Source organism: Mus musculus, chromosome 3 (genome assembly GCF_000001635.26).
Source record: "Mus musculus strain C57BL/6J chromosome 3, GRCm38.p6 C57BL/6J".
In the NCBI taxonomy this organism is placed as follows: domain Eukaryota; kingdom Metazoa; phylum Chordata; class Mammalia; order Rodentia; family Muridae; genus Mus; species Mus musculus.
The window spans coordinates 86,864,802-86,891,590 of record NC_000069.6 but is presented as its reverse complement, the minus strand read 5'-3'; the positions used below and the strand labels follow the sequence as shown (position 1 = coordinate 86,891,590).

The 26,789-nt window shown below is 43.0% G+C and overlaps 1 protein-coding gene across 40 annotated transcripts in view; it reads left to right on the top strand.

Moving 5' to 3' along the window:
• Positions 1–26,789, top strand: part of Dclk2 (doublecortin-like kinase 2) — a 134,803-nt gene that overhangs the window by 29,362 nt on the left and 78,652 nt on the right. The gene's annotated exons all lie outside the window — the stretch shown is intronic.

Genomic DNA, 26,789 nt, shown 5'->3' with positions numbered 1-26,789 from the left:
TAAAGCTAGGTAAGGATGATGCACAGATAGGGTATTTTCAAGATATTTGGAACCAGAGCTGGACCACTGAAGGCTTGTAAGAGGATCCAGGTTTACTTTGGAGACTATGAAATGAGTCCATAAAGATGACCAGATACAGAAATAAATAGCCAATGGTCTTAGGATGTGGACTGCTGTTGGGTAATTCTTCCGAGTTGTAATTGGTTTACAGCTTCCTAAGTGCTTATGAGCAGCGGCTTAGGCTGTATCCAGATGGGGTGCTGATGTTCTTAAAGGCAAGTGGTTTCAGAGGGCAAAGATTTACACATAGACGGAATTGAAAAAAAAAAAAAAACTAAATGGGTTGAGGTAGTGGAGTATTTGATAGGAGATTTAAAAAAATCTCCATAATGACTGAAAACTGGTGTTGCTTATGGATTTTAGTTCTTTAAAGAACAGTATTTTTCAGTAGCTTTTCACTGTCACCCTGGGAAATGTAAGTGGCAGATCAAGTGCCAGGAATGTTGCTTAGCAGCAATGCTGGGTGCAGGCGGACAGTGACTTTCACTGGGTGATTCTGAATTTGTGTTTGTCCTTTCACTAACCTGTTCTGGGCTTGATCATTCATGGTCTGAGCAAGGCAGAGCTTTACCGGAGAAACCTTGTTACCACGTTATGTGCACAATGTAACTGCTTCCAATAATACATTTTACTTATGAATGCATTGAAATGTTAAAAAAAAAAAAGACAACAAAGAAACTTTGATATAAATGTGCTTCTTGGTAGAAAAAGGAAGAATTATAAGCAGCATGGAAAATGAATGGCCTAGTTTTCACAAGCCAGATCATGACAACATTTATCGGCATAAGGGTCAAATGTTCCTATGTTTGACTAAAAATCATTATCAAAAGCATAACCTATTACAGAATTGATTGAAACAATAATTTTAATAATTAAATAGCTATTTAATAATTCAGTATTTTAATAATTTAAGATAATTGATTGAAAAACTCTTCACTTCCTGAAATTAAAGTTTTCCTCTTTATTTATAGACATAAACATTTATTTGGAAAAGAAAAAGTTAATTTCCACCGATGATTCAGCTTTTCATGAAGATGTTTGCAGTTTTGTGCTGATGTATGTTACCAAGTTAAACTAAATATAATTTTGTATTGTTTATATTATACAGAGTTCTCTGATTTGTGGCTTCTTCAAACTATAATTAGAGCAGTTTAGGCATTGAACTTTTATATGGAAGTTATTTACAGGCTAATTTCCTGTAGAGTAAACCTTCTGCATGATATGGGGTATGAGCACAAAGCCATGGGGCAGGAGTCCTTGCAAGTGCTCCCTGCAAGCTCTCAGTGCTCCCTGCAAGCTTTCACTGCCCAGTGCACTCAGAACACAGTGCACTGAGGCACTGCTTCTCAGCTGCAACACTGTCAATCAGGACGTGCTAAAGTCAGGACACGGTGAGAAAAGTACAAGGGGCTCGTTAATACTTCTCATTTAAAGCTTAAAATTATCACCCAGAGTGTGGAAGAGTTCATCCAGGGACGGAAGACAAAGTAGGCTGGAGCTGAAAGGCTGATGTGTAGAACTGTTCCCGCCCAGCACCAGCCTGCCCGCCCCACCCTCCGGAGCATGTACTTACAGAGGCTGTTGCGTGCATGTTTCGTGTACACACACACACACACAGAGGCCTACAGATGACATTGCTGAGAGGAAATGGGGATAATGCTGGGTCGTGGTAGGAAGTGAGTTGGGAGAAATTTGGAAGCAGAAATGGAGTTAAGTTCAGACTTTTAGCTGGAGAAAGGACATTGGCTGTTGATAAAACAATGATAGAATGAAGCCAAGTGGTGGTGTTGGCCCAGGCCTTTAATCCCAGCACACAAAAGGAAGATGCAGGCTGGATCTCTGAGCTTGAGGCCAGCCTGGTCTACAGAGTTCTAGGGCAACCAGGGCTACACAGAGAAACCTTGTCTCAAAAATAAAAAAAAAAATAAATCAAATTTTTAAATGATAGAATAAAAACTGCTTTGGGAGTCAAGCTACTGTTTAGTCTGAGGCTACAGAGCAAGGAGAAGCTCTGGCATTATCAACTGGGAGGCACTATTTGTGTAGGTTTGGTGATCAGACTACCATGGTGGAAGCAGGACAAGATGTGGGCCCAATACAGAAGAGGGTAGGCTCTCTACCCATAGCCACAGCTTGCTGAGATTAACAGAGGATTTGATACATTCTTGCTGCGAATGTGAATGCTGCATATATGTCTGCTCCATGTGTGCCTAGTGCCCGAGGAGGCTAGAAGAGGGCATGGCATCCTTTGGAAATGTTGCAGACAATTGTGATCCACCATGTAGATGCTGGGATCAAATCCAGGTCCCCTGGAACAGCAGCCAATACTCTTAACCACTAAGCCATCCCCCTAGCCTCAACCCTCCCATCCTCCATAGACAACTCTTCAAAGTTCTGGTTTCCTAAGGGGCAGAAACACCAAGGAGCAAAAAGCATACTTCTACAGTTGATCATTTCAGCTCTTCATGTTTAAGGCTGGAAAAAGCCGAGTACGGTTTTTTTCTAGGACTAAATTACCCAGTTTACTTAATGTTGCCCTAATAAGGTAGAAATAACAGTTTTGTTGAATTACATATTCCAGAATGCTGTGTGGGAGGCTTAATGCATAGGAGATATTTTTGTGTGAAGTAAAAGTATTGTTTTTACCAAGGTAAAATGTAAACCCAGCTTATGTAGTAACAAGGCTCCTTATTTTGCTGTTAGCCTGGTGTGACCCAAGGAAACATAATGAAAGAGTAAGCTTTTGACAGGAGCTAGTTCTGCAGAGTGTGTATGGTAGCCTCCAAGTATATCCTGTGAGGAAATAGCTCAGTAACCCCTCGGTGTGTTTTTGAGTCTCTGATCAGAGCTCAGGACCACCACGGCACCGCACCTCAGCCTTACTGCACTCAGGAACACCAGCCAGAACTTTAGCACTGTACTTGGGGAAAAATTTTAAAAATGATTTAAAAATTATGTATAGGTGTATGTGTCTGAGTATGGATATGTACACATGAGCCTGGGTGCCTGAGGAGACTACAGGTGCTGGGGCCTCTGGAGCTGGGGTTGGAGGTGTTTGTGTACTTCTGGGAGCTGAACTGAGTTCTCTGTGAGAGCAATAGTGGCTTGTAACTGCTAAGCCATTTCTCCAGACCCACTGGGGACAATTTTAAACAGAAAACCTGACAACAAAAGAAAAATGTTTAGAAACAAGTGACTATGAAAAGGATATTTGTTTATAACACAAAGGAGAAACAACATCAATTTCTTTGTTTAGCCCCAGCTGGGTGCATGCTGGGTGACCCCCTTCCCACTCTGTGTTTTTGAGAGTGACCACAAATAGTGTTCTTAGGAATAATAAAAGATTTTTAGCAAGTATGTGAATCTGCAGGTGAGAACTATGAAAATTAAAAATCAACTACTATTTAATAATGAGGTCACAACCATCACAGTAAGAGGAATTTTTGTTTTATTTGACTTTTTAAAAAAGATACAGCCCTGGATAGATAGCCCAGGCTGGCCTCAAATTAGCTGTGTAGCTGAGGATAGCCTTTGGTCTCTAATCTTCCTGTCTGTACCTGCTGGGTGTTGGGACTCTTCACTTATAACAAGTTAAAAATTGAATCCAGGGTCTGTGCATGCTAGGGAAGCCTAGCTACATTCCTGTCTCTGTGTTTGATTTGTTACAGAGATGGTCTATAGCAGGGTACAATGTATATGTATGTAATAAACAAAGGCAGCCTTCTCTTTTGTAATTGGAGAGAGCTGACTCAGAGGGTGGAGAAAGTTTCTTTGTGCCAACATGTCAAAAGGAAACCTGAAATGCATATACTTTCCTTTGCTAAGTCAGAGGGAGCAAGGTGTGGTAGGGTTGATAACTGTACTAATAACAGTCATTAAGTGGCATCTAATTACAATGTGTTAAAGAGTCTAAGTAATAATAAGTCACATTTGCTACAGTTCATGAGTCATCTCATGTAAACAAGGATTGTAATGTAATGGGGAGATGAAGAGAGCAGGTTCAGATAGCAGAAGGGCACTTGGGTTGGAGGGCTCTGCTTTTATTTATTCTTCTCTTCTTATTATATTTATTTGTGTATTTTTGTGTGGATGCATGTGTGTGTGTGTGGAAGTCAGAGGATGGCTTGCAGGAGACAGTTCTCTCTTCCTGAACTGTAGATTGAACTCAGGTCCTTAGACATGGCAGCAAGGCTTTACCCACTCAGCCATCTTTGCTGGCCTCATTGCATACTCCACCCTGCCTTCTAGTCCTTGTTTACAGGAGTCCGTTTAGATAACATTGTGATACAGTGTTGATAGGAAATGAGAACTATGTATCATGAAAGAATTCCCTTTTGCAGGGAGCTCTTGTTTTCAAATATTTTGAAACATTGTATGATAGGAGGTATGTTATGAAATAAACAGATTTTGGATAAGGCAGTGCTTGCTGTGGACAGGTTACTTAAGATGTTATCTTGATAAAATTGAGTCACTTTTTTTTTCATGTGAGGTGCATTTCTCTCAGTGTTTCCCTTCTTTTTTTTCTCTTGAACTCACTGAAATCATTCCACACAGTGATAGGGCTATACCTGAGTTCCTGAGGGGGCTGCTATAATTGTATCTCTAAGGTATACAACTGGCTTAGTAGGAACAAGGGTTGGGTTTCAGTCCCCAGGATCAAACCAAATGAACAGCTATTTCAATCTACTTTTATTTTTCCATTTCTAGAAATCCTGGTTTTCCCTTTTTCTTTTCTTAGCCCGGAGCACTGTTGGACTGTATTTCTGTCTGTCATGTTCTTTCCAGCCGTTCTCCCAAATCCTGTGTTGTTGTCCCTTGTAGGCTTTCATTTCACTCAGACTCAGTGAACACTTTCTCTATTGACGGCATTTTGCTTTTTTGAGGACTAGGATGCCTTTAGACAACTGCTGGCTTATCTAATTCAAATGAGTGCATGAATTATGGAAAAAGCTGATTTCATTTATTTTAGAATGAAAAGGTTCTTAATATGATTTTAAACAATTTATGAACAATATCACTGGTGATGATTTTTTATTTTATCCCTCTGCTTTTTGTAGTAATGGGGCGCGCGCACACACACACACATACACACACACAAGCACAAATATACAAGCACTTGTATACAGTCTCGGGTTGTATATGGGAAAAGCTTAATTATTTTGCACACTCAGAGAATGTATGTTAGCTAATAAGACATTTACAGGTCTTGAAAGTAAAATTGTTGCACCGTTTCCCCGAGATTATTCAGCCATAGAACCCTTTAATGCAAGAAGACCCTATCCTTGTACCTCTGGAGAAGTGTATCGTAAAATGCCACCCTAAAGGCAAGCGCTTGAATGCTCTGTACTCCTATACAGTGAGTAGTAGTCTGGTGTGCTCTAGGTACTGAGCTGAGTGCAAGGCATTGCACTTTAATTGCTGATGGAGAGCTTCCACTGTCCTTAAGAAGAAACCACCGAAGGTTATAAAATACAGTGTGGTAGGTGCTTTGAAAGAGTTAAGTAGAAGCCAGGCAATGGTAGCACACGCCTTTAATCCCAGCACTTGGGAGGCAGAGGCAGGCAGATTTCTGAGTTCAAGGCCAGCCTGGTCTACAAAGTGAGTTCCAGGGCAGCCAGGGCTACACAGAAAAACCCTGTCTTGAAAAAAACCAAAAAGAGAAAAAAAAAAAAAAAAAAAAAAAGAAAAGAAAAGAAAGAAAGAGTAAGTATGAGTGGGTTTGTGAAAGACTTTCAAAATGCACTGTATTTGTCTATTTTAGTTTCTATTATAAACAACAGAGGCTGGCTAACTATAAAGAAAAGAGGTCTGCTGCTTAGCTTATTTACAGTGCTGATGAAGGTTCTAGTCCACACACCCCACACCCTGCTGTATCACCACACCACCATGGCAATGTAGGAACAGGTGTGAGGGAAGAGTTCGTGCTTAAACCAGAAAGCCAGTACCTCTGTGGCCATGCTCCTAGCTGGCTGAAGAACTCCCTAACCACACCGAGACCCGAGCTCCAAAGCCATGAACCATTGGTCAAGGGAGGGAGGGAAAAATGTTCAAACTGTGGCGGATACTAGCCATACATAGCAGAGAAAGCACCGCACATAGCATAAGGGCACGCTCATTCATTTTGCAGATATGAGCATCTCCTCTGAATGGAGGACACAGCTGTGAGTGGGACAAGGCTCTTTGCTGCTTTAAAACTTAAATCCCAGCTGGGTAAGGCAGGAAAAAGAAGCAAATTTAAATTTAGCATTTTTTTTTTTTTAAATAATGAAAAGAGCTGTGGAGAAAGAAAAGTTGGCTGGGGCTGCTGTGTAAATGGATAGAGTATGAAATAGGGAAGAGGCTTGGGGGATGCCAGTTTGGAGAACTGTGGACTTGTGGGGTCACCAGGACATACAGAACCTCTAGTTTTCCTTGTTGAATTGGCGTGCCAGTTAGTTTTTTGTCATCTTGACCCAACTCTGGAATGACTGGCCTGTAGGCAAGACTGTGTGGCACTTTCTGTACTAATGACTGGTATAGAAGGGTCCAGTCCACTATGGGAGGGGCCACTACTGGACACGTGTTTCCTGCAGGTCTAAGAAAGGTAGGTAGCTAAATATGAGCCTGGAGAGCAAGCTGGTGAATAGCGTTCCTCCTGCCCTCTGCTTCAGTTCCTGCCGCCTGGTTCCTGCCTTGAGTTCCTGCCCTTGCTTCCCATCACAATGGGCTGTAAACTGTAACAGGAATTCAAGCCTTTCCTCCTCAAGTTACTTTTGGTCATGGTGTTGTTATAGCAATAGAAAGAAAACTAGGATGCCCTGGTGTGCTGAAGACAATAGTTCAGTGATGGATTGCTCAAGAGTGGGGGTTTGCTGAGACTAGACAGGGAATGGGGTTTTGCTGCTCAAATAGTGGGCCATTGAGACTCAACTGGACTGAGGAGGAAGCAGTGTTAAGAGGAATCCCAGAAGCAGTAGATGTGGTGAAGGTGTTACATTCCAAAGTGTAAAAGTGTGGTGTGGCTTGGAAGGTTAGAGCAGCGTGTTAGTCCTGGGGGCTGTAGAAGTAGGTTCCCACTGAATAATGCAGGGTGTGGTCTTACACTGAAGAGGCTGAGGAATTTTGATGGACCTGGCTGCACTGGAGATATCTGGGGTGTGAGGATGGTTGTTTATGTCCCATCCTTTTAGAACTACTTGAGGGAAAGAGGCCATGACCCATGTTTTAAAGCACTAGGTGGGAGAAGTCAGGTGTCAATTGCACACCACAAATGGCTGTAATGAAATGGTGTCAGAGTCGAAGGCGTAGCCCTCAGGATTGCTGTTATGTAAGCAGGGCGGAAGTGATTAGGTTGTCCCTTCTAGCACGTGACGCAAGGGAGGGGGTGTGGAGTGAGTTTCACATGCCAGTCTGGGGTCCGCAGAGGCTGTGTCCATGTGGTTAGCAAGCATGTGTCACAACACTTTTAACTTATCCACTACAGTGATGTAGAATCCATGGAGTAAAAAACAATTAAAATTCACCAAGAAACCAAATATATATTTCTGTGAACAAATCTATTGATTGCAGTAGCCACTGTGTAAAGCATATATATATAATGAACCAAGCATCTGAATTTTTTTAATATTTGAAGATCTATTATTTAGAAATTGTGTTACTCAACAGATGATTGCCCCCAGAACTCCATCTGTGAACACATCTTCTTTCCCTACCACTAGTTCTGTATAAATGTCACTTTCTCCTTAATCCTTTCTGTACACACTGATCCTGCCAGTAGCTGGATTGTCACTGGAAACCCAAGCCTACAGCTCACATCAAGACCTTTCAGAAGAACTTATTCCTTGTGTGTGTTGGGGGGTCCTCTCTGAGACTTGCTGGTCCTAGAACGGTTTCTAGAGGGTGAAGGAGGGCTTTGCAGGTGGAGAGAAATGGATAATGTTCCTGAATTTCATGTTTATTAGAGGTATGACCTTCCTCAAAACACTTGGTAATCTCATTGTTATTTGTAAATGAAGGCAGCAAGATCAATTCCAAAGCGCTCAGCACAGAGCCCAGCTCCTGCTCTGTGACTGTGGCTGAGAGCTGTAGAGGCTCTCACTAGCGTCTGCACGCATCCTGCGAAGAAGCGTCACTGCAGAGGCACCCGTAAATGAGACGAGGGAAGGGAAAAGGTATTCAGAATATGTCATCCTAGTTTTATTTGGGGCATTTAAGAGCAAGTCTGTTGTGGGCAAGGAGGTCTCACCTAAAGTAAAACACAAATACAGACCAAAACACCAAAGTTTGGACTATGATTAGGCTGGCTCTGCTTTTTTGTTTGGTTTTGTTTTGGTTTTGTTTTGTTTTTTTCCATTTTTTTCCTCCTTTGTCTTTCTGAAATGTGTGGTGCTGAAGATTGAGCACAGAGCCTGCTATATGCTAGTCATGTGCTGTTCCACTCAGCTACATTCCCAGAGCTAGTCGGCTCTCAGTGTATTACTGTACCCGGGGTTTCTTAATTGTGACTGTACAATAAAAACTCTTGAGGATCTTAAAAGAAAAAGAAACGGTTTATTGAACTTATTCTTAGGAGATTTCTGTTTCTAGGCACAAGGTAGGGTCTGCACAGATAATTTAAAAATAGGTTTCTGAACTGGTAGTTAGAAATCAGGACTAGTAATGCCGTTTCCCCCAAATTCTCAACCCGAAATAAGGTAACATGTGAAATTGCCTAGTTTACAACTGCAATTTATAAAACTGTATTGGTAGTTTTTGATGCATAGTACGTTATCCCAAAACATTACAGTGTTCATAAGTAAACCTTTGTTTTCATCCTCTAAGATTTGACTGCAGCAGCACCTCTGACGTCTCTGGCTGCTTGATACCAGGCTGGGGGCAGTGCTGATGCAGCTCTTCCCATGGGTTTGGACTTCCATGCTCAGGGCCAGCCCAGCTGTCGTAGGTACCGGGAGCAAGGGGGCACCATGTGGGTATAAAAGCTTAGATTCTCTATTAGTGACTTTGCTATCACTGTGATAAAACACCATGACTTATAGAAGGAAGAGTCTACTTGAGCTTTCATTCCAGAAGGACAAGGGTCTGTCACGTATGGGAGGCATGGCAACCAGAGAGCATCGAGCACGGCGCTCACATCCACAATGGCCAGCATGGAGCAGAAAGAGCAAACTCTTTTAAACTCTCAAAGCCCACCCCTGGTGACATACTTCCTCTAGCAAGACCACATTTCCTTTATCTACCCAAACAGTGTGACTAACTGGGAACTACATATTCAGTCATCTGAACCTATGGGAGACACTCTTGTTTATATCACCATATACTCAGTGGGTCATTAGGTCAAACTCTGGTGTTGAGGATGCTGAAAGATCCAATCTGTTCCAGAAGCCTAAATATGAGCTGTTACTTATGTTTAAGTAGAACCATCACATAGGGAAAGAAGTGTTGATAAAGTACCTGTTGTTTGTCAGATTCAGTGGGAAAAGGCTGAGAAAATTGGTTGGGAACTGCCCCAATTAAAGATTATTATTATTGTATGTTAATTACTATATAAGTTAGGTAGCCTTGGGAGTAGGGGTGGGGTAACATTGTGGAAACCTTCACATAAAAAAAATGTATATGCAATTTCCAATGAGCTTTGGAACAGTAAAGTACTCATAAGATGTGACCACCTGTATATATTTCTTAAAATCCTCCCTTATAGCAACATTATGAATGAAGTTATTGAATATACAAATGCTACCCTTACAGATACAGCCTAGTTAGAAAGTTGCATATCCAAGGGGAAGTGCTAGCCTACTGCCTTTCAAGGTACAGGCTCTGGGTGCTGATCTCTTGCTTCCATTATGGCTGTGTGCATGAACATTTATCTCTGCCTGTATTTCATTTGTAATAACGTCTGCCCTTTGGTAGAGGCTAGTTATTAAGGTTAGATGTAATAACAAAGTATGTGAAATAGCACTGAGGTTATAGAGTCCTAAAACCAGTAAGAAATGGCACCGATTTCCCTAAGAACTCGAGAAGTAAGCTTTGGGCTCTGCCGTCCACTGATTCCTGGCTTTGTCCTGTTCTAGCTGTGGCGTGTTGGGCAGGGTGGGTAGTTGTCTCACTGTTCTTCATATTAACAAAGGAACTAAGCACCTTTCCTAGCATATCAGCTGCTGTGAGGCTTAGTAAACTTGTAGTCTGTGCAAACCTATGTCACACTGTAGATGTTCAGTGAAGGCTAAAACTCTTCAACAGTAAACGGAATTCAAGGGTGGTGTTTGCTCGTTCAGCCCTCAGTGATAGCAGAAGAAAGTCTAAGATGCATAGTAATTTTGTGAACTTAGCTCTCTGAGTGGAAAAGCTTAAAGAGTTGTGTTTGGGGATTTTTTTCAAGTCTCAAGTTACCTAAATGATAATTATTCTGTGAAAAATGTATGAATCAAACATGTACTGCCACATGTACACTAATGATATGCCTAGCAAAGAACTTAAGGCACTGTGTCCATCTTCAGGAAGCTAGCAAGTAGTTGGGAAAAGCAAAGTGACTTGTGGTGTCCAGCTAGGGGTGAGCGCCACAGTGCAGACTAGCTGTGTAAAAGGAGCCTCTGTCCTGAGCCCTGGACACCAAGTGCCTGTGGGGTGATCCTGTTACCTGGATAGTGAGACCTGGGTGACAGTTCTGTTGTTAGCCGCCCGGTGTGCTTATGTCCTGGTCAGCACAGGTCCACTATTGCATTGTTTCCTCCGGTGTGTTTGAGATGCAATGAGAAGACGCAGAGGGAGAAATGGAGTTTTACAGTTGATATGTTAGTGTTTCTGAAGATCCTGAAAGGCCTCTTCTTTCAGGGAGAGTGCATGGAAAAGTCAGCCCAGCACCAGCTGCATTGCCTTGCCAGAGCAAATGTGCCCTGCGTGCTTAGTGAAGTGCTGTTAGCTCCTAGCTCACTAGGGAGGCAGGACTGGCTCCTTCAGGATACGGTGGCTCTGCATTGCTAATGTTAATGCCATTCCAAGCTAAGTACATGGTCAATATTGTCTTTGCAACCTACCTTTTTAGTTAGATAACTTAAAACTTAATATCAAATTAATATTGTTTGCCTATTTTTCTTTGTTCAAGTCACATGATTTGTGTGTGCATTCTGGCAGGTGTTATATAGGCAAGTTAATTTAGAGTGTGACTGCTTACTGCTTAGTTACTGCTTAGTTTGAACTAAGAGTCTGTATAGGTGAGTATTGGCCTGTATCTTACAGAAATAGTGTTAGTGAAAGATTATGTAATAGAATGAAGGAGTCCCATAACAAGAGTGATTGGAGAGTATAGTTGTTCTCTTTGTACAAATCGTAAGCATTTCAGGATTTTAAATAAAGTAATGCAATAGAAAGTATACACTAGATAGGAAGGCAGGGATGGCCAGCTTAAATGCTGTGTTACATGGTGATACCTAGTTTCTTAGAACTTGAGTTACTACAGAAAAACGCATTACCTTTAACCTATTCTCATGGGCAGAGGAGGGACTGAAGAGGCTGTCACAGCGAGAATAGAGGTGCTTCCTGCAACCTGTGGTCTCCGTCTCCAGGACTCAGGCAAACTGTCACAGTAGCAGTGGAGGTGTCTGTGTGATTGAAGTGTCCCCAGGAGTCAGGAGTCATTCAGGTGTGTGACAGGAAAAAGCCAGTGGCCAAGGTGCTCACCGTAAATGGTGCTTGAGGAAACGGAGCCTAGTCACACTAGACTTGGTGATGTGAGATGGTACTGACCTACGCTCAGCAGATGGGATAGCAAGCTTGCGTGAAAACGTACCACATTCAGCTTAGTTCTCCTGGTCTTGTTTGAACTACAACAACATGATTGAAATAATTCTTGAGGGAATGATTTTTAATGAAATGATTGATACTTGTAAGTAAAATGTATACTATATTAAAATTAGCAATGTCATAATTTTGAACCTAGTGAGAGGTTTTGCAGAATAAATAAAGCTATTGGATAGGAAAATATATTTGTTATTCATATTCTTAGATCATCATTTGTCTACAAAATTAACCTGACCTGTAGAAAGAATAATGCCACTGTATTCTAGCTCTGCCTCTCTGTCAACCTAAACATTTCACCAGTCAGCTGGGTTTTCCTTCTTTTCTCTTTTCCTCCCCTCCCCTCCCCTCCCCTCCCCTCCCCTCCCCTCCCCTCCCCTCCCCTCCCCTCCCCTCCCCTCCCCTCCCCTCCCCTCCCCTCCCCTCCCCTCCCCTCCTCTTTCTTTCTTTCTTTCTTTCTTTCTTTCTTTCTTTCTTTCATGTCTTTTGAACAAAACTGCAAAAAAAGTTTTTGGAAGGTTTGCTTTTAGTATAATGGAAATGTTCATGTTATTTTCCTAGCTGAAGATCTTAATGCTGTTGTACATATGTATGTATTAGGTGTATATATATGTGTGTCTGTGTATATATGTATGTATTAGGTGTGTGTATGTATATATGTATGTATGCATGTATGTATTGTATATGTGTGTGTGTATTATGTATGTATATATTTTACTTGTTCTGTGGATAAGCACAAGACCTGGATCACCCTAGGTAACCACTCCATCACTGAGCTATATACCTTTAACCTGTGATTTCTTGCTTCCGACCAGTGGACAATAGTTCAGTCATATTGTCTGTAATCAGTAATATTCTGTAAAATTCTCTAGAGTTGTATCTTATGAAAGGCCTAGGATGCTGTATGTTGGCTTTCTTTTCCCCAAATATGACTTATTTTCAAGCTTTCATTCAAGTTTGGGGTATGGGTGTGTCTCTGAATACTCCTCCCCTCACTACCAGCAGAGGTTGTGCTGACAGGATATTAATTTCTCAGGTGTCCATTTTGGTGTTTCATTTTGCAAAGCTAGATAGGGGCTGGAAGGGAGACCTGAAACAGCCAGCTTCCAAACGTCTCTACTCTTAGGGGATAGGACCCATTCAAAGGCTCTGTCACTTCTGAGGTCGATCTTCACCTTCACAGAACTGACCGTTCCGACATACCCAGCATCGCTTTTTAGTTCCCACTAATGTTACCGGGTACTTAGGTTTGGGAACCCCTGCCTCAGTGTCCCGATGTTCTAAAGAAAGTAGGAAACAAATTAATAAAGGCAAGTAGTTCCATGCACAGTTTGGCCAAGGGCAGTGTGAGTGTGAACACCTCCCCACCTTCCCTGGGTGGTATTACAAATTATAGAAAGCTGTGAGACAGAAGTTAGAACACAGGTGAGTTTAGTGGTGAGACAGGCTAACTGAGTCTTAGGGCCACGAGGTGCCTCAGTTCTCTGTCACAGAGGCAGTTTTTATTTTAAATTCAAGTCCTGAAGATGAAAATGAGGTCCTAAGGATCCGGACATTGAAACAGAAGTTGGTTTGGTTTGGGGAGAATGTGAACCTCTCGCCCACCCTGGGCCTGGCAGAGTTCTTGCTCCCAGTGCTCCCAGTGTGCATGGTTTGCTAGGTGCAGGATGGAAGCCTTTTTGTTTCTTTTCTTTGTGAGCCAAGATGAAAAGATGGGGGAAATTGGAGGGACGTGAGAGGGAGAAGTACCCCTTGCTTGAGGGTCTGGTTGAGCCTCTCACCAGCTGGGAATCAAGAATTCCAGCATTAACAGCATCTACTCTGGAGGTGCTGCTGATAGAAACACTATTCCTTTTATAGTGAGACAATTCAAATGGGATTTAAAAACAACAACGAGGGCGGTGGTGGTGGCGGTGCACGCCTTTAATCCCAGCACTCAGGAGGCAGAGACAGGCGGATTTCTGAGTTCGAGGCCAGCCTGGTCTACAGAGTGAGTTCCAGGACAGCCAGGGCTACACAGAGAAACCCTGTCTTGAAAAACCAGAAACAAACAAACAAACAAACAAAAACAAAACAAAACAAAAAAAACCCCAACAACAACGAATCCTTTATCTGGCCCTTTAGTATGGCTTTTCTCTGTTGAAAATTTTTAACTTTCTAAAATGCTCACAAGAGCCCCTAATTACAGTGAAAGACAGATCTCAAACTCTTGTGCAAGCCTTCAAGCCATGGCCTTCCTGTCCCTGTGGCAGTTCTGTTCCAAGTACGGCTGTATCCACCCTATAATGCCATTTCTCAGAAAAGGAGGTAGAGATGAGAAATCCCATAGAAACTTTTTAAAAGTAACATAATTACATTCCAGAGGCCTCAGAAATCTTCTGTGGCCATCTAGTTGCAGTTGAGGTATAAAGCATCAACCACGCTCAGGCGTGGTGTGTTGTACTATCCTTTCCCTCAATATCTCTTCTTCTACTGCACACCATCCACCCTTGCTTAAATCTGTATTACAGTCTCTTCCTAATAAATTCTAACTGCTTCATCCTGACGCTTCATGACATTTTTTGCTGGTATGAAGTCAGGAATTCTTGCCTTCCCCAGTGGTGGTCCCTGAAGCTAGTCCGGTATTGCAGGTGTAGCCAGCTGTGACTCTGGCTTAGGCCGCACTGCCACTGAAAGTTGGAGGTCTGCTTGGAAAGGAGCTGAGCCTTGTGGCACTGAGGAGAGTTAGGAATGAAGGATTAGAGGATGATAAACTTGAGGTGCATTTCTTGTCTTGGCTGAAGGTGCAAAGGAATGAATAGCTCCACGGCAGTTGTGAATCACCTCACCAAGGCTTGGGGGATGCTCTTTCTTTCTTTCTTTTGTTTTTTTGTTTGTTTGGTTGGTTTGCTTTGTTCTTAAAGAGAAGAAATCTTTCCTCACTAGAGCAGCACAGCTTCATGTCTTGGAACATGGTGGTTGTGTTGACCCATACAGTCTGGATTGTAGCACACCAAATAGGCACAGTCCAAAGCTTGAGGTTTAATGTTTGATGTAAATACTTCAGACTTCTTGCAGGAAAGATTTGTGTGACAAATAAGTCACCACACTAGTCTAAGTTAAACGGTTTCAGTATTGTTTTTTGGAAACGGAGATCCATGAAGTTTCTGAATTTTTCTTTTGTTAGCAAAAACGTTTTAACAGCTGTCATTGTGAGCAGAATAATTATTCAGCACAGCTTCTATATAATTTCTTATACAGCCAGGTATTCTTTTTAACTCTCTTGTCACTCCTTCTGACTCCCTTTCTGGATCTGTAGTTAGTTCTCAAGGAGCATATATGTCATTATCCTGCATATAATTAACAGCCTATGACGCTCTAATGTCTGAATTGCAGCATAGGGATAATGATTGGCTAATTTGAGATGCTGTGATTGACCCCGGCTCGCCCTTTTCTGAAGGATAATAGTACACGATGGTTTCTAATGCACTTTGCCCTTCCCATTCAAAGGGGAGCGGCATAGTGTCTGCTCGCATGGGGTTTTGTTCCCTTAGTATTTGTTGAACATGCTAATTTTCTACAACATTTGTTTTTCATATGTTCCAAATTAAAGTCAGTTTCTGCTGGCATTTGTTGACATCAGCATTGGCTTCAGACATTTTGCTTATGGAACCATGATCAAATTACCAAAAAGCCAGACTTGGGTAGAGCATATATAGATAGCTCAGTGGTAAAGTGATTGCTTAGCGTATGTGAGGCCTGGGTTCAATCTCAGTATCATACAAACAAAAACAAAGCAAAGAGCCAACCCCCAGAGGGACTTGTATATTAACTGTTTCACAATCGATTGATCCAAGGTACCAGAAGTCAAAAGACCCTAATAATGTGGTTTGTAAACTTTGTGGACTTTTGAATGGCCCAAATAAAGCAGCGGTGACTTCTGAGTAAGGTTTTTCTTGAGTAGAGCCTTGGAAGGAAATGTTGTAGACAGAGAAATGAAGATCCGGGGAATGCTTCTACAGATACTTGTTTCCTTGGTGCCTTGGTTCTCGCTGGTCCCGTGCTCTGCCACAGGGTATACTGGCAGGAGGCAGGCAGGTTAAGGGAGCAAACCTTGGGAATTGGAGTTAGAGGCTTGGAATTGTGGGTGAATGCACCTGTGTCCTTATCTGAGAAAAGACTAGTAGAAAGCACCCCGAGACTGTGTCACCCCAATAGGTGTGGATGTCTAGCTGCTGCTGGTCTTTGTAACTCTCCCCTTAAAGCCAAGTGTTGGCAGAGCCATTTGCTGTTGCCTTTACCTTTGCCACCTGAGCCGCAGCTTTGCTGAGATAAAAATTACTACAGTGTCTAGACAAGGTAGGTGTCGCCTGAAATGCTAAAATTTATGGGGGGAAAGTAACAATTGACGACATTAATTCTCAAATCTGGCCTAAGGAGCACCATCAGTCTTGCTTAGGTTTTAGAAATGTGGTCTCAGTTTCAACCTTAGCTGTCTTGGAAGGAAGAAGCTGACTTTCATAGTTTCTATATATGGTGTCAACATTTGGGCCAAAGAAACTGCAGCTGAACGTTCTGCACACATTGGTTTTAGCTAAATGGTTAAAGTTGGTCAACATCTCTGAACCTGGACCACGCGCGGTGTGTTGGATAGTTTTATGTCAACTTGACACAAGCTGAAGTCATCTGAGAGGTGGAAACCTCAGTTAAGAAAATGTGTCCATGCGCAAGCCTGTGCTGCATTTTCTTGACTGTGATTGATGGGGAGGGCTCAGTTCATTCTGGGTGATGGTTCTGAATCCTATGAGAAAGCAGGCTGAGCAGGCCGGTGAGCAGGCCTCTGCATCAGCTCCTGCCTCCAGGTTCCTGCTCTGTTTGAGTTCCTGGGCTGACTTTCTTAGATGATGAATAGTGATGAAAGTGTAAGCCAGTAAATGCTTTTCTCATCAACTGGCTTCTGGTCATGGTGTTTTATCACAGCAATGGTAACCCTAACTAAGACACACGGGAAGGCTTTGCCATTCCTCTGAGCCTGACCCGGGGAATGTCTTACTTTTCCCACCGGGCTGAAGCACTGGGGTCTTAGGCATGACCATGCTCATGTCAGTAATATACATTTGCCCAGGACTTCATCCTCTCTGCACCATGGGCTTGCTAGTTCTGCATAATTGGTACCATAGCACATGAAGCAAACACTGTCTTTATCCCCTATCTCATCATGTACAGTTTGTTTTGTAGAAACTGGGATGTGAGTGTTGAGTGTGATGCTTGTACTCGATGGAAAGTTGCCTTATCTGTTGAACTGATACTGGCGGAGTGCAGGGATGAATCTTCGTATGCATTTACTGTGGAATGTGTGCAGGTGTGCTCATCTCTCTGTGTGTGCAGGTGTGCTTCCCTCTGTGTGCATGTGCGTGAGGTGTGCTCATCTCTGTGCGTGCTCGGAGGCTGGAGGTTGACTTGAGTGTCCTCCTCTATTGCTCTCCACCTTCATTGCTTGTTTTTTTTTTTTTTTTTTTTGAGACAGATTCTCCCACTAAACCCCAGATAGAGCTTGCCTTTTAGGCTAACGTGGCTGAGTCATCTCCCCAGCCTTCATTGTGTGGTCCCCTAAAAGTCCATATCTTCAACTCTCAGTTTCTCAGGATGGTACCCATGGAAGGTAGTGGAATGTTTTAGAGGTGGAGCCTAATGGGAAGCCCTAAGGTCATGGGAGTTTACCTTCCCAAAGGGATTATGAGAACATGATCTCTCCTCCTGCTTTCTGCGTCTGGAGTGTATGGTCAGCAGTTTGCGTTGTCACACATTTCTGCCACAATGTGCTGCCTTCCTGGTAGTCCTAAGCCCCTGGGGCTTCTTGATCATGAACAAGAGCTTTCAAAACAGTAAGCCAAAATAAACCTTTTGTCCTGGGGATTGCAGCTCAGTGGTCGAGTTGCACACACTGGGCATTCTGCAGATCTCATCCTCTCCCAAGTCTGATATGTCTTGCAACATTTCATTTAATAGTGTATGGTTTTACTATTTTAACTTTATGAATTTTCCCTAAATCATTCAAGCTAGTTTCCTCTGAAAAACTTTATATTTGTACTCAGCACTTCTTCCCTTTAATTTATGTACTAGTTAATCATAACCCTTTGCCAGCATAGCTTTGTGAACAGACTTGGGAGGAACCAGGACTGTCTCTTGGTCTGTGTTGAGCTGAGCTAGTGGGTGCCAGCGTTTAGGTACCAGAATGTGGTCTGTGAGCACTGGACAGAAGGGTGCCCTTCAGCCAGAGTGTTCACAAGGGAATGGTCGGCAGTGTGGTGAGGACTTGGCAAGCTTTATTGCAGTGTTCATTTTGGCAAGTGGCTTAAGCTCCCAGGCTTGGGTGAAGGCCTTCTAGTTTGTGGTCTGAGGAGTTAAATGTTTCGTGAATAGTAACTTGGAGTCACTTGGCAGAAATGTGCTGTGTCACAACATAAAAGCCTCTGTTCTCATGGGGCAGGGAGCAAAGGCGGGCACATTTTCCTTTGTCACCATGAATGCCGCTTACTCTTTGTCTTTGAATTGTATTCAATAAACCAATTCTATACCAGCTCTCAGAGGCTGGCTAGAGATGGAAATGAGGTGACTCAGAGACTCTCAAAGTGGTAATGAATTGTCTTAACATCCTCGCCTAAGACAGAAGGACTCACATTACACACTATTACAGATCAAATAAAACTTCACAATTTTGAATATATCTTCTATGTTAAAAGCATTCTCTAGCCAGGCGGTGGTGGTACAAGCCTTTAATCCCAGCACTTGGGAGGCAGAGGCAGGTAGATTTCTGAGTTCGAGGCCAGGAAACCCTGTGTGTGTGGGGGGGAAGCATTCCCCTCTCTCTCTCTCTCTCTCTCTCTCTCTCTCTCTCTCTCTCTCTCTCTCTGTGTGTGTGTGTGTGTGTGTGTGTGTGTTTGGGATGCCATAGTCAGAGGACACACTAATGCAGTCCTTTCTTTCTGTCTACATTTATGTCAGTCCTGGTTGTTGGCTTCAGTGGCCAGGCTTGCACGGCTCCCTAGCCCAGCCTGCTGATTATTACCCAGAGCCCATTTGACAAAGACATTTTGACAAAACCCACACTAATTTTGTTCACAAATCTTACATATACTGACTTCTCAGAAACAGAAGGGGATCTTTCCCTATCCAGTGTTAGCAAATGAGAAGGTTAGCAAAGTGTGCTTGGGAATGAAAGACAGAAGATGAAGAAAAAAATATATAGAGAGAGGGAGAATGAGTGTGTGTGGGCACATGTGCTTGTGATGAGAAGGCGCACACACTTACTGAAGTGTGCGAGTGGAAGTCAGAGGTCAACCTCAGGGTTTGTTTTTGCTTTCCTCTTGAGGTGTGTGTGTGTGTGTGTCTTGTTCACAGTTGAGTTTGCCAGGCTGTCTGACCTGTGAGTTATCCTTGTGTTCTGCCTCTCATTTTACCATCCATGTGCTTGGATTACAGAAACATCCTCCTCAGCGTTATGTGGGTTCTGGGAATCTTGTAGTACTGTGCCTATGGGGCCATCTTCCCAGCCCTGAGAATATCTGATAGGTGTTCTGCATGACCTCCCTATTGCAGAAAAGTCATAGATCCCTTCCTTCCTTTGTATGCAGCAGTTGAACGTTTAATTTTTTTGAATTCATTGGCATCAAAATAATTTTTATACAACGTATTTTTTATTGGATATTTTCTTTATTTACATTTGAAATGTCCTCTTTCCCGGTTTCCCTCCCTCCCAGAAACACCCTATCACATCCTCCCTCCAACTGCTTCTATGAGGGTGTTCCTATACAATGTATTTTAATCATATTTTTATCTTCAACTTCTCTCTACTTCCCTATACACCCAACTTCATGTGCTTTCTATAAATAAATAAATAAATCCAATCAAACAATAAAAACCCCAAAAGACAAAACAAAACCCCAAAACCAAACAAAAAACCAAAACATAACAAAAGAACACGATAAAAACTAGGGAGGCCTGACACCAGATGTCTCTGGGAGAGCCAAACAAAACAAAAACAAGAAGAGCAGACACAAAACCATGGAGTCCATTTTGTATTGGCCCAACTACTCCTGAGTATAGGGCCTGTCCCTGGAGCATAAAAACATCTGGTTTAAGGCAGAGTGCTCCAGAATCTGACATGCTCTGCATATTGTCCGGCTGTGGCTCTGTATGTTAGTCGCCATTTACTGCAAGGAGACGCGTTTCTGAGGAGGACTGGGCAAGGCACTGTCTGTGGGGATAGCACGATGCCATTAAGAACCATTTTACTGCTGAGTTCCTTTAGCAGAACAGTAGTGGTGGGTTTCCCCTAGGGCCCAGGCCATGTCTAGTCTCAGACTCCTGGTCTCGTTAGCAATGTTAGGAATGGGTTCCATCTCATGGAGTGGGCCTTGAATCCACTTTGTAAGAAATGGCTGGTTACTCACATGATATTGGCACCGATATCATAATCGGTTACCTTGTAGGGAGGTCACTGTTGTAGTTGGGTAGTATTGCTGATGCTATTGCTTCTCTAATACTGTGTATAGTACCTTCCAATACCATGGATGCAAGGCAGGGGGCACCTTCCTGTTTTGATTAAGAGGATGTGCTGCACTGAAAGCGTTTGAAGCCTAACCTGGGATGACGTCAGTGTGTTGTGTTTAGTCATTCAGAATCGGGTTTTTTTTTTTCTGTGAAATAAAGACAGTTGCCCTTTTCATCTGATCTAGCCTCATGGGACATCTGTTAAGTGAGCAATTACACTTGTACCGTTTTTAATTCAGCACTATGCTTGTATCTGATCAATGCAGCATTTGTCATTTCAGAAACACTGAAGTAAATTTTGTGGGCCATTCCCCTGGAGCCTGATGCTTCTATTTATGCAGGGCTTAATGCTCTCTTGCTGGGCAGTAGCACTTTGGGACACATTGTTCAGGGCTATTCCTTCCATCTCTTACTTAAAGTATCTCCAAAGTGCAGGGAAATTATAGTTAACAGACTAATAGTCAGTTGCCTCCATCTTGGCCTTTGTTGTCTGGTGAACTACTGGCCAGTAATGAGCTTAGAATTTCTTTATGTCCTGTGGAGTCCCATTTGGGAACTTTCTGCAGCTGAAGTAAAGGACAGCTGAGCGACCAAGCTGCCCCTCCTCCCGTTCCCAGCAGCAGAACTGTGGGTGTACAGCCTTCCTGGCTCCAGCAGCCTCCCAGGCTTCCAGGGAAGAGTTGACTCTCTAGAGCCTGGCACCCACTACCTTGCTTACCATCGGCTCTCCCAGAGACATCTGGTATCAGGCCTCCCTAGTTTTTATCTTGTTCTTTTGTTTTGTTTTGTTTTCAGCAGACCTTTCTATAACATGAAAAAAGCTTCCCAAAGGAGTTGTTTATCCCTATGGGTCTCACAAAACTCCCAAACTATGTAGGAGGAGGGAAAGCATTGTGTACCTCAATTTTACAACCTTCTTTCTGAAAAAGGCAACTCACAGAAAGAACTCAACAGAATGATTCCCAGGCCTGAGGAGGCATCTGGGTAAAGTTATTTTAAGAGCTTCATGCTTCACGTTTGGGTGACCCAAAGTGTAGACCTGTTTGCTGCTTTGGAGGCCACTGCCTTCCCTGTGGTCCTGGCATTCCTTTCTACATAAGGACTGTTGGATGAATTCCTTTAGAAATCTAGGAGTTAGTTAGCTTTATTTAGTTCCCCAGCAAGGTTATAATGTAAAGTATGTCTCTAGGTAAGACTTGAAGAGTTCTGGTTGGGTTTTCCTGTAGTTTCTGTCTCTCTGCTGTTGCTAGATTAGTATTGAACTTAAGAGCTGAAGGCTCTTCCCGCCTCAGCATCCCGTGTGCCCACTAGGGCCCTTGTTAAAAATGGACAGATGATGAGCCACTCTGCATAAACTAAGGCTTTGTAAAACAGCTCCCTCATTTCACACATTTTGCTGCAGTTTGGACATATACACCAAATTGTTCACTGAACTATAGAAAAGTATTCAGATGAAAGCCAAGGTTTGTTGACTTTGCAAGAATAAGAGGAAAGCCAGGTGTGGCGGCACACACCTTTACCTGTGCACAGGAGACTGAGGTGGGGGATCTCTGAGATGAAGGCACATTTTGTATGCACATATTTGTGGAAAGCCAAGAATACATAGCTAGAGCCTGTTAAATCAACAACTGTAGTGAAAACAAAGCAAAATAAAAAGCCAGCAAGTACACACACACACACACACACACACACACAAACACACACACACATATACACGAATTAAGGGGGGGACGCAAAGAAAATAGTGAGAACAGCAGCCACAAAATTTGGGTTCTATGAACCTTTGAGATCATAACTTTTAATTAAGAAGTAAAGAAGGATGAAAAAAAAACATACTTGTAAAATATTTCTTTTTAAAAAGTGATGTGCAGAACAGAGGGAACAAAGGCCCAGTAACTGATCTTGCACAATGAATTCTTGCCAAAGCAGACACTGAATGGTGAGACTGGTGAACCAACACAATCAACAGTTAAGGTACCACTAAAAATACTTCTTCTCCAAGAGTAGAAATGAAAGCCTTCCTCTTTTACTAAGACTCTTACTTTGCTTCTGTCTGAATATTTGAAATTGAGCTTTAAATAGAACAAACCTAAGGTTGATATGATCTCTGTGTCTGGGAGAAGACGGAGTGATGAGTTTGGGGATTGCTTTAGGCAGCTAAGTGCTACAGGGACAAAGGCGTGACTCATTTTATTGAAGGGACCGTCCCTGTGTTCACAGGTTGGAACCCTTTAAGCAGAGCCTTGATAAGGAAGACTATACAGTTGGAGAAGGAGGACAGAGAACTGGAGGAGGTCCAAGCAGAGGCTTTGCAGTATGTGGATGTTCCTGGAATACTTGGCAGTCATTTAGAAGCCCCCAGTGCTGTGTGTGCTCTGTGTGTCTGTGTGGAGGATGGGGAGGCAGAGTTGGTATTAGGAGATGAGTCACTTTTGAGAGGCCATAATTAGATGGTAAGAGGCCTCCTGTGCCACACTTAAGGCAAAGAGAAACCACCAGAGAACCTGATCTAATCCCATAACCCTGCTCACTAGGTTGGAGCAGTGTACAACCTGCCAGCCTTCACACCTGCTCTGCGTCATCCTCCCCTTGGCAAACTCTGACGCACCTGTGAAGTCTCTGTTAAGGACAGTTTTGTTAAAAAACAAAACAAAACACAACACCCAGAAAATGGTCTAGGCTGTTGTGAGTGGAGATCAGAGGCATCTGTTGACCACGGCTTAGTCCGGCTATATCAGCTTTATTAGAAAATCTGCCCGCTAGCCTTCTCAGCGTGTTTCCTTGGTTGTTCTTTCCACTGTTGGCCTCTGATAGCATCTGAGCTACTGCACCATAGTTTCAGGTTCCAATTCATCTCTCCAAGTCATTTCCAAGCGGACACAGGCAACATAGTGTAATTTCAAAATCAAACCATAATTGGAAACTCAGTGCTCCTTTGGTGTGGGTCCCAGATCATTCTGGGCCAGATGGAGGGGAAGGGATTCCAGGGAGAAGGTGTTTGGATACTTACGATGGTGTGTTTAAGGGGAGAGGTGAACATAAGAAAACCAAGGCCAGTGCTGCCTCTAAAGGGAGCACTGAACACGGAGGTTGGTAAGTACCTGAAGCTCTTACCAAATAAAGAACATCGAGGACAAAAATGTTGGACTCAGTTTATTGAAAGATGTTGGTTTTAAACAAAATCTCAATCATTAGATTTTTACTAATAAAGACTTAAGAGCCAGATGCTGGTGTGAATACCTGCTAGCTCAGAGAGGCAGAAAAGGCAGCCAGCTGACCTTCCTCCACAGCTGACATCCCAAAAGGAAAAGGAAGTTCTTCTCCACGAAGTCTCAATTGAATATCCTCCCTTCAAACTGAATATCCCTCCCTTCTACTTCCTGTGCCTGTCTATCGGTCCTCCTGACCTCCTTTCACTCTCTATGGTTTTTTCCCTGTGTTTACTCCCTATCAACTGGTTGCTTGCCCCACCTCTTGACCTGTGGTTGACTTTATTTAATAATCCTGTTTACAATAAACAGGAAGCTCTTGGATTAAAGGTGTGTGTGCTAGAGCTGAGACCCATCACAACTAGAAACAGGTTTTTTGAATAAATAACACAATCACAGTGTGCTCAAATGTCCTGTAGCAGAGAGACCTTGCCTCTCCACAAAGGTGGTGAGGGGCTGCAGATCTTGCTAACAAGATCTTGACAAAATCAACCTGCTACATACAGTCTGGTCCAAAAGTGTCCATCTTTAGTCTTTTCATTCATGTGTTCGAAGCTCTTTCTTTTGTCAATGTGTCCCTTGGGCTGTTGGAAATCTAATGCTGCCTCCCCACTAGACTAGGAGCATTTGAAAAGCAAGCACTCCTTTGGTCAGGTTAGAAGCACAGACAGCTGCTTGTATCAAATGTTTGATTTTTGTTAGGGATGAAAAGGTAACCCAGCTTGGACTCTGTTCTCTCTATTTAGATAAGTTTGTTTTCTCTATATATGAATGTCGGGAAACAATGTGTGTGCCTGGAGTCCTCAGAGGCCAGGAGAGAATCAGATCCCCCGGAACTGAGTTACAGATGGTTGCGAGTTGCCAGGCGGGTGCTGGGAGTCTCCTCTTCTCTTGAGCTTACTTTGAAGCGGCCCAGCTCAGGGTCAGTCTGTGACAGACACTCTGGTTACCAGTGGATCTTGAGATCTAGACACATCATTTTACACAGAAGTGTAAATGTCAGACTCATTTGAAGTTTTATATGAAATGTTAGTTTGTGTTTTGTTTTCTTGTTTTGTTTTTTTTTTAAGAAACTAACTTTACTATCATATGACTGACTATAAGCAGGTAAAAGAGGGCACCATGGTTAGCTTAGTGATAGACGACTTGGCTTCCATGTGCAACAGAGTTCTGACACGTATTTCTCAATATGTGTCAATCCAAACTCAAACTGCCCTAGAGACTAGGGTTTCTTTGTTAGTTGTTACATTGTTTCTCTATTTCCCCATACTGCCATTGGTTGCCATGTTTGCATCCCTGTAACAAACACTAATGAATTTAAGAAGAGGAAAGCTGGGCTGGAGAGAACTGACTCAGTGTTTGAGAGCCCTGAGTGCTCTTCCGGAGGACCTGGGTTCTATTCCCAACTCCCAGACCCCACATGTTGGCTCCCAGCCATCTGTAATTCCAGTTCCAGAGGATCTGATGACCTCTGTGGACATTGCATGCATGTGGTACACTGACACACATGTGCCAGCAAAACATTCATACACATAAAATAAAAATAAATCAAAACAAATCTTAGGAGGAAGAGGAGGAATAGAAAGATGAGGGGTGGGGGCGGAAGCTGGGTAGTGGTAACACACACTTTTATTCCCAGCACTTGGGAGTCAGCGGGCAGGTAGATCTCTTGCATTCAAGGCTAGCCTGGTCTACAGAATAAGCTCCAGGACAGCCAGGACTACACAGAGAAACCCTGTCTTGGGGAGAGACAGAGACAGAGACAGAGACAGAGAGAGATTGATTGATTGATTGATTTGGGCTCATTGTTTTAATTTATTAATTCTGTTGGGATTCCAGTTTATGATCAGCTGACCCTATTGCTTCTGGGCTATTTCATGGGGCAGTACACCATAGCAGAGGTCTGCAGCAGGACAAATTTGCTTATATTGTGCCCAGAGTAAGTGAGTTTGTGTTGGGGGGTTGATAGTTTCCATGGTTCTCCCTGAGGAAAACCCTGGCCCTGTGGCTTGCAGATCTTCTGTTAGGCATCACTTTTCAAAGTCCCCACTTCTGTAGCAACACCACATTAGGGTCCAGGGATTTATCATGTGGACTTTGAGGTTATAAGCACCTTGTAAATGGGATGCAAACGGGAGCAGTCCTCAAAGAAAGTTTTAAGTTAATTATATACACTAGTTAATACAAATTCCAACTTTTACATTATTAAGATATGTAGTAAGGAATATTTGTCAGGTAGGGTTGACAAGGGACAGGAGTTATTGTGATAACTGAGACTGCTCTTGCCCCTTTGTTAGCTTGCAAAAAAATACACTTATTGAATACGTAATATATGTTGAGCACAATGATACTTTCTAGAATATAGATAGATATAGGTTGAATATATAGTATATGTTATATCTCCGGAGGTTATGTTTCCCTGATGGAAGTGTTACAGTTCTGAGGTGAAAGGTATTCTAGCAGTTGGGAATCAAAGAATACCACAAAGTCACAATGCACAACAAACCTCACATGAGGTTTATTGGGAGAGACACGAGAGGGTGGCTACCTCTGCTCAGTCAGGAAGCATCGGGGGACTGAGCAGAAGACAGGCTTATATAGGATTTCTTTCTTTCTTTCTTTCTTTCTTTCTTTCTTTCTTTCTTTCTTTCTTTTAGCAGACTTAATTCTTTCATTTTTCTTGTATAAAATCCTTATATAGTAGCCACAGCTGGAGCCTGGGTCCTCTGAACAGAGACTCTGGTGTGGGTTTTCACAAGATGATCAGTGAATTCCTGATAAGGAGACTTGGTGAAGACAGTCTCTTTCCAGAGGTTGGGGGTCAGGTAGCTGTAAGTCTTGGAGATGGCGTCAAAGGTGGCCTTAGCAAAGTTGCCCAGGGTGGCAGTGCAGCCTTTGGCTGAAGTGTAGCAGTCATCTATACCAGCCATCATCAGGAGCTTCTTGGGCACAGGAGCAGAGACAATGCCAGTGCCTCTGGGGGCAGGGATGAGACGCACCAGCACAGAGCCATAGCGGCCAGTCACCTTGCATGGAACAGTGTGGGGCTTGCCAATCTTGTTCCCCCAGTAGCCTCTCCGCACAGGGACGATGGAAAGCTTGGCCAAGATGATGGCCCCCCAGATGACAGTGGCAACCTCCTTGGAGCACTTAACACCAAGACCAACGTGACCATTATAGTCCCCAATAGCGACGAAAGCCTTGAACCTGGTCCGCTGG